The sequence below is a fragment of the Macrobrachium nipponense genome, chromosome 1 (assembly GCF_015104395.2).
Source record: "Macrobrachium nipponense isolate FS-2020 chromosome 1, ASM1510439v2, whole genome shotgun sequence".
Classification (NCBI taxonomy): domain Eukaryota; kingdom Metazoa; phylum Arthropoda; class Malacostraca; order Decapoda; family Palaemonidae; genus Macrobrachium; species Macrobrachium nipponense.
The window spans coordinates 171,907,320-171,920,598 of record NC_087200.1 but is presented as its reverse complement, the minus strand read 5'-3'; the positions used below and the strand labels follow the sequence as shown (position 1 = coordinate 171,920,598).

Here is a 13,279-nt window from a genome sequence, read left to right as displayed (position 1 = left end):
CCATAACTCTGCCACTTGGCCCACTGGCCTGCCAGGCAACCGCCCACCCATGGCGCAGGAGGAGGGAGAGGTGCCTTTACCTACCTACGACCCCCTTTACCTCTGCTCCTGGGGCCCCTTCTCAGCTTAAAGGAACGGGAGCGAAAGGGACGTTGGTCCTCTGCCCTAGGCTGGGAGGAACAGGGAGGCCCTGCCAAAACCGAAATCCTTGACAACCTACCAGGCGACGACCTTCGTGACTGCTGCTGGGCAGGGGGAGGAGGAGGAGCCGGACATCTCTGAGGACAAGACTCTGACTTAGAAACAGCCTGGTGCACTAATCTGTCCTTGGTGTCAGCCTGGCGCCGGTCTATCGCATCCTCCAGCTCGGTACGAGGGAACAGAAATTGTGATTCCAAAAGATCTCCATTCCTCAATGCCAGCAAGGACTCAGGGTCAACTGATCTTTCCATCCTGGATAAAGCTGCATCTCTTCTAATCAGAAGGTTAGCCCATAAATTAACACTGAGGTGAGCAAGATACGAGAACACCTTGCCTCTGGACTGCAACAAACTGGCAAGAGAGGAAGCACTCACCAACCCCTCTGGGGACCTGTCAGAAGCTATCTTGGCAAGGACCGCCAACCAGAAGTCCAGCCAAGAAACTGTTTGCAACATGGAGGCTGCCGTAGACTCCAATGCTGAGGCATCCTGTGGAGACTGGGATGGAGGAGACTGGGACGGAGCCACCGACCTCACCTGCTCCAAAGCCAATCCCGGCTTCAGACGAATGACGTCCAGGTTAAGATGACGCAACATCAAGTATGCAAAGTTCATAGCATAGTACTTCCTATGCCTCGTGAGCGAAGCGATCTGTCCCAATCTGAAACAGAGGCATTAACCTTATGCAAGAACGACTGGACATGCCCCAACAAGGGAAGCTGAAATGATGACTTGGGATCCTGCGTAGTTCCCAGCAAGGCTTCCAAGCAGGAAGGAGTGAAAGATGACTGAGCCTGAGTCCCACTCTCCAAATTGTTGAATCCATGAATGAGATCGACAACTTCTGTAAAGGATGATAAAAACTCTTGCGTGTCTCCCTCCTCCTGCTCCGGCAATGGAGACCGACGACGAGAAGGATGTGCAGGCTTATCTAAAGTGCCTTCCTCTTGTAAATTAACAGAAGATCCAGCAGCCAAACAGCCTGAAACACCAACTAACCTGTCTGGGCTGGATCCAAGTGCCAACTCCTGTGACAAACCAACCACAACACTAGGGACATCACTATGCACTCTACCAACAGATGACTCTCTAACATGGCCACGAATGAGCACGTGTGGGGCAGACGTACAAACATGCGTAGGTGAAGAATCTCGAACACTCGAGATAGAATGAGAATCCCTTGGAGTCAAACCCCTGAAAGTACCAGGGAGAGGGGCAGGCAAACACTCCTGCTGTACCAACTCTGCGCTCACAACCTTCAACCTCTTGACAGGAGCCTTGAGATCCTTACAGCCACGAATAGGCCCTGGAGAAAGAGACGCGGAAGCACCTGCAACATGTGCACGAACGTGGGAGGTTGCAACATGCTCGCGACTTGATGCAGAGGACGAAGCAGCCACTGCAGATTGCACAGGGGAAGAAACACTAACACTCTCAGTAACACCAACACTCGCAGACGAAGAAAGGGCAAAGTCCTTAGCCTTCCAATGCTTGGTGCACCAATGCGGCAGAGATAGGGGAGAAGGAGAGGAAGACAGCACTGGCTCCTTACACAATCTCTTTGCAGGAGGTAGGGGCGACACAACACACTTGCTTCCAGTCTTCCCAGCTGACATGGCAGGTGCTTCCAGTCTTCCCAGCTGACATGGCAGCAAACCTATCTTCTAAAACAGAGTCCAATCTCCTAAGAACTGCCTGACACAAAGCCTCAGACGGATCAGCAAAAGATGGGGCCGACGACATGGAAGGGAGATGCAGTGAACTGGATGGCAGAGATGACGTCACATCAGCAAACGATGATGACACAGACGAGAGAGGTAGTGCAGTGGAGGAAACTGGGAGTGATGTCATCGATGGAAGTGACGTCACTAGGGGCGATGACATAACTTCCCCTCGATCCGAACGGGAAGCAGACTCCACTGGCGGAGGGATCCAAAATGACTAACCGCGTGACATCACCAGAGGGGCTGACGCCACAGCTTCCCTCCAACTCAAATAAGCGGCAATCGTTGCTGGCAGAGCAATACAATATGGCTGACCTCAGCTACCAACGAAGACGAGGCCAGGAGGAGGGGGGAAGGCCTGGACAGCAAGAGGAGTGGGGTAGCGAGCATTCAAGAAGTGCGTCAGCAAACCCTCCAAAGAGAGTGGACCTCGTAGCCCAAGCAACCCAGAGTGCCGCCATTTTGGACACCTCTGATTCTGAAATGAAAGAAACTGATGAAAAAGCCTCCTCCCTCTCGGCAATTAAATCAACTCCTGAGGAAGAGGGGGCGACATTACATAATAAATCAGCCTGAACGCCTCCCGATACTTCCAATGACAAATCAATGGAAGAAACGGAAGGAGACAAAGGCACAACACTAGTAGGGGGTGTGACTTCGGCAGGAGACTAAGCATCGGGAAGAGAAGAAAATCTCCCCATGAAGGAAGAGTAGAAACTCTACGACGCTCCCTCTTAATATAAAAATAACTTCCACTGCCCTCTAGGCCATGCACGGCATTCCGTGCAGGGATTCGTCACTGAACCAACGTTAGGATGACACCTAATACAAGTTCTGTGAGAATCTGTCACTGAAGAAACCAAAAAACGAGAACACAAGAAACCTGGAGTACCCAGGCACACACGTTGTTGAGGCCAAGACGGAGCAAAAGAAGCCATAATAAAAGCACACACACAGAAACGCAAGCGAAAACGGGCAATGAACCTGGTAAATGCCAAGAGAGGTCAACCACAACTCTCACCCAGGCGGTTAAGAAAAAAACTGAGCGCTGTGGTGTGGGTGCATGGTCCTTGACCACTTTTCACCCAATAAATGCACACGTTGCCAGATCTCACAAGATTCCTTGCTTTCATCTGTGATCTAACCGGATCTAGCTAGGCGCTAGAAATTACCCTATTGTTAAGACCAAAGGTTTGTACGTGTATGAACAACGGAGTGTTACACAATCCTCAATCTACAATAAATATAATCAAATGCATATAAAATTCAAAAGCAAAAAGACTACACAAATTGGATAAATTAAAAGCATACAAAATTAGTTTACCTTAACAGAAAGTGAGACTTCCTCTAGGTTACCGCTACAACTTTTACCTATAAAAAAAAATCATTTAAATGTTAGTTACAAAGCAAGAAAGTGTCATTCTATAGTACAATGCATCTATAACACAGTGGACTGTTATCAAAATTCAAATGTAAACCCCTTGAAATTCATATTTGGACCTCACAGCACCTCTCCAAGCAGCCCCTGCCACCTTGCTTCCTTCACAATCTAGTATGTTTCATATGTTTAACAACTAATTATTTATGAATGGAAATTAAAAAAAAAAAATACAAAATAAAATATAAAACCATAGCATGTAATGATAAAACTCTTTTAAGTTTTTATTTGTTGATCAAAAGTGGACTCAGATTATAGCGGTAAACAGTATATAGATAATTCCAGTTACACCATATGGTACAGTATCTGCAAACACTGGATATATTACTGTTAACCTCATCCAGTATTATCCCAAGTACATTCATATATATAATGACCATTTACAGTTTTACAATCATAAGGGCACTCATTCATTACCCTAAAATACTCTTGTCTTCTTTTCATTATCCAAATTTTATTCCTTCTTTGGTGCATTCTTGTGTTCTATCTTTCCTCTCCCGTCAGTGAGCATTTAATATACTTATGTGCATTTTTTCTAACAGATGGCAGTGTTTTTCGTTTACTTTTATGATAAGAGCTTTAGGGATCAAATGCCTTGACTGTCTGCCAAAAAACATTCTAAATTTTTCCTCAATCAAAATGAATGAAGACATAAACCAGAAGCCATAATTACATTGTGTCCTTGACAATATCTTAGTAAACCACTAATGAATTCTTATAATTAAATTACACCCTGGACAGTTACAAACAAAACAGATGAACAATATCTAATGAATGACCAATATCTATACATCCGTTCATTTGTGTGCAAAACAATCTATATGAATGGATAGGCACAATAGTATAGAAATGGCCCCATTCTCAGGCATATGGCAGGCTCAAAATCTCTAAGTTAATAAGTACTAATAAGGTTAAACTGAAAATAAGAAATCAGAATGTGACAATCCATCCTGAATCAAACATATTTTCCCATATTAAGGAGTATACATTCATGGTGTAAATTTTTTGTGATAAAAAGATCAAGAAATAAGCAAGTAACTTCACTTTATGTGTATTTCTCCCTACTGATCTTCTGCTAACCTTACACACTGCTGCTTGGGCTACTACTGTAGATGCAAGCTGTAGCACAAGCTGAGAAAACAATATTCAAACTGCTAATGACTATGTAATTATCGTTATCATGCATCAGCAACATGGATGAAACTCCCCAATCAGACTCGACCCTAAATAACATTGAAGTATTTTTATCAAAACTATTGGGCATGAAAGAACACATTTTACTGAAAACAATGTTCAAACTGCTAATGACTATGTAATTATCGTTATCATGCATCAGCAACATTGATGAAACTCCCCAATCAGATTCGACCCTAAATAACATTGGAGAGAAGTATTTTTATCAAAACTATTGGGCATCAAAGAACACATTTTACTGTGTTTTAATGTGTATGGTAGATGTAACAAAACTTAACACCCCTGTTATCTTTAAATGTAAACTGAAGCCTAAACAAAAATTTACAAATGCTATCATTGCCCAACTGCACGAAAACCTAAACAAAGCAAATGGCGCATGATAGCTACATAGCTGTACATACAATATCACTGGATACAATGAAGTAAAGCTAAGTACAGCATAACTGTTTAAAAGATCCATGGAAAAGATGCCAACTTATTATGATTGTACTTCATATTATGATACTAATACTATGTGCTAATTTCACATCTCGTGTATGATGTGACCCCCTTAAAATTAACTTCAAAATTAGGTCTTCAAAAGCCTCATGATATGCAAGTATATATGGTAACCAAAAACTAGTCTATACACATGGTTTTATAAATTAGCAGTTGTCTTATACTAAAGATACGTGATAAATTTATAACAATTTGCCATAATTTTTTTACCTCGTCCTCTGTAAAAGTCGCCTTATATGCGGATGTATACACTAATAATACTAAGTGCCTTAGAAAATTATTCATTTTTTATCAGACTGTCCCTTACATTCTATGTACCAAAATGAATATCTCATTACCCTTACTGGTAACACCCATGTGACCATCATGCCAAACTTACTATGTAGTACATACACTCAGTTCACATAAAACTTGTTCTTGCAAAACCTAACACTGCTTTCTATACTAGCTGTAGATGACATAATGCAAAACAGAAAACAAGCACAGCATCATACAGGAGAAAAAAATCAAAATAGCCAGAAACAGTCACAAGTATTACAGCCAATTTACACTGTATGTACAAGGAGACAGCACAAAGAATCCTGACAAGAATGTAAGGAATTGAATGCCACCTGGTGGGAAACAGGTAATTATACAGACCATACAGGTCAGCCAAGCCTTATTCTTTTGTTTATTTTGAATGTAAATCACAGCTAACAGCCTTAAGATGTATAACTAACTGTAAGTAATATTCATCACAAATACAGCAATCTCATTTTAGCCACCAGGAATTCTGACAACTCTAACTCTACTCTCCCATCTACACTGAGATTCAACACTAATTTAGTGTCTGTCACTAAAAAATCATGTTTTAAAAACTAACGACAGTAAAACATATGTGTATGTATCTTGTAATAAAAACCTGTAACTTCCTTCATCCTTGCCCAACATTCCAGATATAAAAGGCCTACAACAAAAAGATGAGTTCAGCTGTCAGCTAAGACCTAATGGGTGTATGTGCAATACTCTAATAACTGACAGAGGCTGGTGCTGTTCTTTTTTCATCAGGAAATATATGTCTGAGAAACATTTGAGTCAAACAAAATGTCCCATCATATAAAATTTCATTTTTCATTTTACCTTTTTTAAAAGAAAAAATTCTTCAACTTATTGCAAAAAATTTTGTTGTTACTGTTATCAAAATATTTAACTATTGTTGTCATGTGTTAAACTAAATTTGTTAATGATAACCATTATTTAAACTTAAAATTAGACAGATGTTCTCTTACATGTACACCATCAGTTATTGAATATTCTTTAAAAATTACCAAAAAACTACATACCACTGTTATTATCTAATGCATGGTCAATTGCATCTGATTCTTCCTTTATGGTGCGGTCTGTAGGTGTGAATTTTATATCCTCTTTTTTCATACGCATAGAATGCTGTATCCACTTCACTGCAGAAACAACTGCATCAGGATCTCTCTCTATTTCAGCTTTACTAAAATAAAGGTTTTGGGAAGATACAAAAAAATAAGAACATACGAAAAAGAAACTCGACAAAAATAGGTGAATAAGAAGGGTAAAAATATCAAAAGAAAAAACTATCAATAAAAATAAGCCAAAAGTACAAAGGTTAAAAAATAATGTACACAAAAATGGACAAATAAAAATGATAAAATCATAGTATGTAAAACAAAACTTAGGAAGAAACATGACTGTGAATGCAAATTATAAAAAATATCTATCACAAATTCAATCATCATAAATTAGTCTGTAACTATATGAGATGCATCCTGGTACACAGTAAAAAGTTCAAATAAAAACTATTCCACCACACATGCTCAACCAAATCCCCATTACTAAAAGTATTTATCGATGAGCCTCATTCTATCATGCACTTTGCCCAGATGTTAACATGTTTTTCTCTCCTGGATTTTTACATTTTGCCATCAGCGCATTACTGTGAGTGCCGTTTCTAGTTGTGCCATTAGTGTTGGCAATGACTGAGCCCTTGCCAAATGCTTTCAGTGGTGTTCCTGGAGCATGTTGGCGCTATTCTGTTAGTTTCCCGTATGTGGGCGATTGTTTTGCTTACCATGAGTAAATCCAGCTTACCTACTGTTTCAGCAGCTTTTCCCTCAAATTTTATTTTCACCATCATAGTTCTTCTGTTATTTTCAAACCATTGCTTGAAGTTTTACACAGCATTTTCCAGTTTCTGCATCAGAATTTTTTCACAATGTTCAAACTTATTCTAGGGATTCTTTTATTTCATTTTAATTCACAGGCCTTATGGAACTTGTGAATGTCAGTGATTTTCAGATTTAAGAGTTTCTCCTTCACAAGCCTCAGTTTTAAGGTTCCATCCTCACCATCAGTCACTGGTTCTTCACTTAAGAAGTTGGTTACTTACTGTAACCTTGATGAATGAAGTTTTCAGGAATAACTGCAGTAGCTATTGCCAGTCAGCAACTCTCTTGCCACAACTCTTCATAACTGAACAGGTTTTCTGGCTTCAAACAACAACTGGATTCTCACCCCCTCACCCACTTCTCACCCATCAAGGGAACTTCAAGTAAAGAATGATACGGCTCTCTCTTTCAGCTGGTATGATTGCTGCCCTGACTGTCTCCAGTTCATTTCTGGGTTCGACCTGTGTCGGCTGGTGAAATGTTCCTGTAGTACACATTTCTAGGTATAAATAGATGCTAAATATACCAGAGAAAAAGCTAAATGGAATGCTAAAGTTACTACCTCCAGCTCGCTCATCCATAAAGGGTGTCGGTATAGCACAAGGGCGAGTGGAAGCCACTACCACAGATATTCTGCCAATTAGAAGACTCCTCTCAAAACCCCTCTCTAGATAGGTGCCGTTACGTCGTCTACCCTACATCTACCTTCCGCTTGCTACTACTACAACTTCTGCCCGAACGCTTCATTCCTGTATTGGCACATCTAGTGTATGCACACGCTTTTTTCACTGTCTTCAAGAAGAGTTTTTTGGCGAAGCATGTCTGCCCAAGAGCCCCAAGCTTCTTCATCTAAGTTGAGTACTCCATTTTTCGTTTTTGAATCTTGTGAGGGCACGATGCACCCCCTTTTTAGCCCTTTATTAAGTCCCTTTGTTCTCGTGAACTGGGGTGACGCTCCTTACATCCGCCATTTTGGGTGCATCATTCGCGGCGTGCATAATTTTTCCAGTGGTTATCTTGTGATGGATTTTGTCCACCGTTTAGCACTTGACTATTTAGACTACTGTTTTCATATGCCTTTTCATTTTTCTTGCTCCTGTCGTTTTCTGGAGCATTAGTTTTACAAGTTTTATCCTTACGTCTTTAGTCTATTGTAGGGCCCAACTCGCTCCTGACGTACTCCGAGGCTTTTTTCTTTTACGATTACCTTTCGTTTTTAGCCTTTTGGGGCACCCTTTGTTATCCTCAGCCTCTCAGGAGCGTGTTGGTTCCCCTTCGTGCGTACGATTTTATACTTATGTTATGCTCGAGTATAGTGTGTTTTGGCTTCTAGGCTAGCCTAGCAGTACGCCAGGTTTGAGAGAGGACGATTCCTCTTTCTCTCTTGCGGTACTCATGCATGTATACTTTTAGTGTGTTTTTCAATTTTAGTCAGTAATGCATTCGATTATATGCACCTTTGTGATAAACTATTCAGATAATTGTTTTACTTTTGTTGAGGTTGGAAGTCCTTCGCAATGTCCTTCCCTGGCCTACCCGACCAGACCTAGGCTAGGTTTTGGAGGGTAGGCAAGGCTGTCTTATGCCCCTCCACCCTTGTGGCCATCTCCCTTACCGCCTCTCGACCAGGCAGTTATGTTTGCTTGGAGGGTGGTCCAGGACAGTCTCTCTCGTGTCATGTTTGTAGGGCCTAGACCTATCGTACCTGACCAAATTGGAAGATTCGATTTTGGAGGGTTGAGTTAGGTTCTATCCGTCCTCTTCATGACGTCCTTTGGAGGCCATGCTAGCCTACCTGACCGGATCTGTACCGATCTCAGAGGGTTAGGCTGGGTCCTTAGCTGGGTGCATTCCCCCCCCCTCCCTCCTTTCGCAGTTCTTCCAGTAATTCCTCATCAATTATTTTATGATTTGTCTTGTTGTGTGTAGCCTGGGCCTTTGCCCCCTTTAGGATGGTACTCATATAAGAGAGGATACTTTGGTGAAAGAATACATCACTTGATGCCCCCTTTAGGATGTCAGTTGGCCTACCATCTTCTGGCCCTTTAGTGGCAGGCTAGTTACGTCTCCCGAGAGGTGGTTGGTCACTGATCGGTTGCTATGGCCAGGCGATCACGACTCGTCCACTCTCCTCCAGACACTTCCCCCCCCCCCACCCCCCCCCCCACCCCACCCCTGCCCCGGACTCGTTCTGGCGCTGCCTAGCTAGCTCGCTGCTCAAGTAATCCTACTGATGAATGACAGCTAGAGCGTACAGCTTAATCCAGGGGATTAGTTGGAGGAGATTGGGTGATTAGTAGATTATGTAATCTCTATTGATATGTCTCTGGGCCTGTGGGTCCTCTGGCCAGTTGGGGTCTACCACCACACCAGCCAATAAGCTATACGCCGGATTGTGCGTACCACTGCTTTGCCGCTCTGTTTTCTGTTCTCCTCTATGTTATCGCTGCCTCCCCACCCATGTGGGGGCGGAACTGGGCTTAGAGCTGCGTTTCTATTTACCTTAGAACTGCTTCTCTTCCCCGGTGCAATCAGACTCACGCCTAGGTTTTACCTAATTTCCCTGTTCTGCTCGTATCAGCCCGACCCCGCCGGCTTTTACTTTTGTGATAACGAGATTATGGATTCCGGAGTAGGCGAAGTCTTGGAGAGATTATGTCAGAGAATGTTTTATTTAGCCTCTGTTGGTATGTCTCCGGGCCCGTATTTGTTCCGACGAAGTGTGGTCTACCATCACACATGCCAGAAAGTATACACCGAGTTTCACGTACCGTTGTTCCCGCCGCTCTGTTTCCCATCTTCTATGCTGTCGCTGCTCCCCACTCCAGTGGGGGCGGAACTGGGCTCAGAGAATGCGCCTACAATTGGTTAGGTTTCATTACTCTACTTCGGTGCAATCAGACTCAGGCTTAGGTTTTACCTTGTTCCCCTATTCTGCTCGTATCAGGCCCTCTCCGCTTGTTATAGCTTTGACGATCCCAAGTATGGATTCCGGAGCAGGCGGAGACATCCAGAGCTTTATTAATAACAAGTAAGTTGAAAATTGTATCCGATTTTGCCTTTAACTGATTAAGTATCTAGTTGAAGTGTACTCATTCCGCCGGAATTAACTCCGTCAGCATTATCTGACTATATTCATTTGCCTTTTCAACTTACAGATGGTCCATTGCCAGGTGGCGGGTTGTCCGGCCGTTCTGTACAGGCCGTATGGGCATGAGGTCTGCCTGTCCCATGCCAACTGTGCCATCCATGTGGAGGAAAGTGCGGTTTGGCACCCGGAAGCCTGTACGGTGTGCTACGATCTCGTTAAGATCGTAACAGATGAGTCGGTAGGTAACATACTCACCTCATTGTTTCTGTGAAATTTTTGTTACACTTTTGGTTTGGGGAAAATTCCCTGACACTGGGGAACCTAATTTGGTTATTTCTTACAGGTTGATCTGGCGCTCAAGTCTTCTTCAATGGTGGCCCTTAAGGCCTGGGTAGGGGGCTTCGGCAGGAACGTGAAATCCGGCCAACCCTACGTCCTGACGGAGGAGCTGTGCACTCTCCTCTACCCTAACGCTCCAGTTTCGGCAGCAGTACCGGCGGCAGTGGCGGCTCCCATCATCGAGCGTATCCGCCAGGAGACTCAACCCCCCCCCCCCCCCCCCCCCCCCCCCCCCCCCCCCCCCCCCCCGGGAGGACCAAGAGGGCTTGTGTGATTTTGTCACGGAGGAAGTGGCAGCCATCAGCCTACACCGAGAGCCTATGGCCACTGAGGAACAGGAGGTAGGTAGGGAGGTAAGTGAGGCCAAGTAGTCTTCCTTTTAGCCCTACTACTCCTTCTCCTCCTTCCTTCCAGGGCTTCCCTACTAAGTCCATCCCCACTTGGAATAGGTTGGGCTCAGTAATCCCCAAGGTCAAAACCTTGAAGACGAGATCCCTGCCGAAGGTGGCTAAACCAACCAAGCCTTCCCCGGCAGGCTCTGCCAGGTCGTCATCGGCTCCCAAGCCTTCGACTTCCTCGGCTCAAGCTACTCCCCCACCCAAGGGGTCGAGAGCTAAGTCTTCCAAAGCCAGAGCGGCGGAGTCTGGCTTCGACCAGGAGGCTTTCGCGAATCTTCTCATGCGGAAGATGAGCGAAGTAGTGTACTCGAGACTCGAATCAATGTCCACTCAACTCGCCTCAGGTCTCGAAACTTCGGGTCAGTCCATCATGTCTCTGACCCAGAGATTACAGGCCCAGGAGGAATTGGTGACCGGTTTCCTCCAGTCCGGAAACACATCGCAGTCCTTTGCGGTGCCGGACGCATCCAAGCTTCCGCCATTCGAAAACAGCAACCCGTGGCGGTTGGCTCTGCATGCCCCGTTCTCAGAGGGCAAGCTTACCATTCAAGGTTGCGGAACCCGACCGGTGGAAGACTATGAGTTCTTCCCGGCGGGCCTTCAATTTCCCTTCCCGGGCTATGCTAGACTAGCCGAGGAAGCGCTGGTCAGGGTAGACAAAGTCCCGAAAGAGACGGTTATCTACCCTAGGGACCAGGCTCAGTCTGCAAGGGTCTGCACCCTCACAGAATGGGAGTGTGTCAACACCAAGTTGACACCCCACAAAGGTTGCTATACCATGTTTGTAACGCCGAATGAAGTTCCGACTCCTTGCACGTCAAAAGATTGCAGAATTGACACTGCAAGCCAGAATGGAGGACAAACATATGCCTCAGCTAAAAGAGACGGAGGCTACCTCTTTGCCCTTCCCCAGGGATCTAGAGTGTTGGGCTGGATCTCCGGCAACGTTTACGGTGGGCAAACTTGACCCGGAGTGTGCCTCCACACAATTCAGTGAACGTTTGCCTAAAATTCCGGACCCCATGGTTAAGGCGGAATTCGAAGCAAGATGCAGGCTGAGCAGGTCAATTAACTCAGTCACCACTGCAGAGTTGACTGCTACGACCTTTGCAGAGGAGCCTCTATTCCGGGTCCTGACAAAGTCACTATTACAGGCTTTTCAATCAGACCTGTATGACTTTATAGTGGATAGACGAGCCTGCAGGAAGCATGCCTTTGCTAATGCTTCCATTAGGCATGAACCGAACAGGATCATAAAAGCGTCGATCTGGGGTGCCAACCTCTTTCCCGAGGACATGGTTAACAGCGTCCTCAGCGAGGCGGCCAGAACCTTCGTGTCCATTGGGGACTTCTCTTCAAAAGGAAGTTTGAGATCCCCGGACCACAATCCAAAGATAGGAAGAGGCCTAGGAAGTACCAACCTTTCCAGTCCTCTCAGCCTCAGACAGTAGTGCAAGCTGTTCCTGTCTCCCAGATCAACAAGCCTTCAACATCTAAGGCACAGTCACATCAACAGTTTGTTCTGCTACAGAGTCAACCGACTCAACAGCCTTCGAGTTCGGCCGCCCTTGTAACTTCCCCAGCTTTCAACGCCTCCTTTGAATCACAAGGGGCGTTTCGAGGCTTCAGTAGGCACGCAAGGAGTAGCAGAGCCAGAGGTGCCTTCCGACAGAGAGCTGGCTCTAGAGGCAGAGGCTTCAGAGGAGGCAGAGGAAGTAAGACCTCAACCAGTCAGTGAGGCTCTGCAGGTAGGCGGGAGACTGTATCTCTCCCGGGACCATTGGACCTTCAGTTCATGGACCCACAGTATTGTATCGAAAGGTCTGGGGTGGAAATGGAGGAAAGGGCCTCCTCCACCAGTCAGTTTTCACCAGATTCCAACGACAGACCTACTGGACTATGCCAAAGATCTTCTTCAAAAGAAGGCAATAAAGAAAGTCAGTCGCCTGAAATTTCAAGGACGTCTGTTCAGTGTACCGAAGAAGGACTCGGACAAACGAAGAGTGATTCTGGACCTGTCCTGTCTCAACTCATACATTCAATGAGACAAGTTCCGCATGCTGACCGTCTCGCAGGTGCGGACCTTACTTCCCTGTGGGGTCGTCACCACCTCTATCGATCTTACAGACACTTCCTATCATGTACCGATAGCAAGAAACTTCTCTCCATACCTAGGCTTCAAACTAGGAAAACAAGCTTACTCATTCAGAGTCATGCCAT

The 13,279-nt window shown here is 44.8% G+C and overlaps 1 pseudogene; it reads right to left on the bottom strand.

Annotated features, from left to right (window-relative positions):
- Positions 1–13,279, bottom strand: part of LOC135218999 (serine/threonine-protein kinase PAK 2-like) — a 288,649-nt pseudogene that overhangs the window by 236,895 nt on the left and 38,475 nt on the right.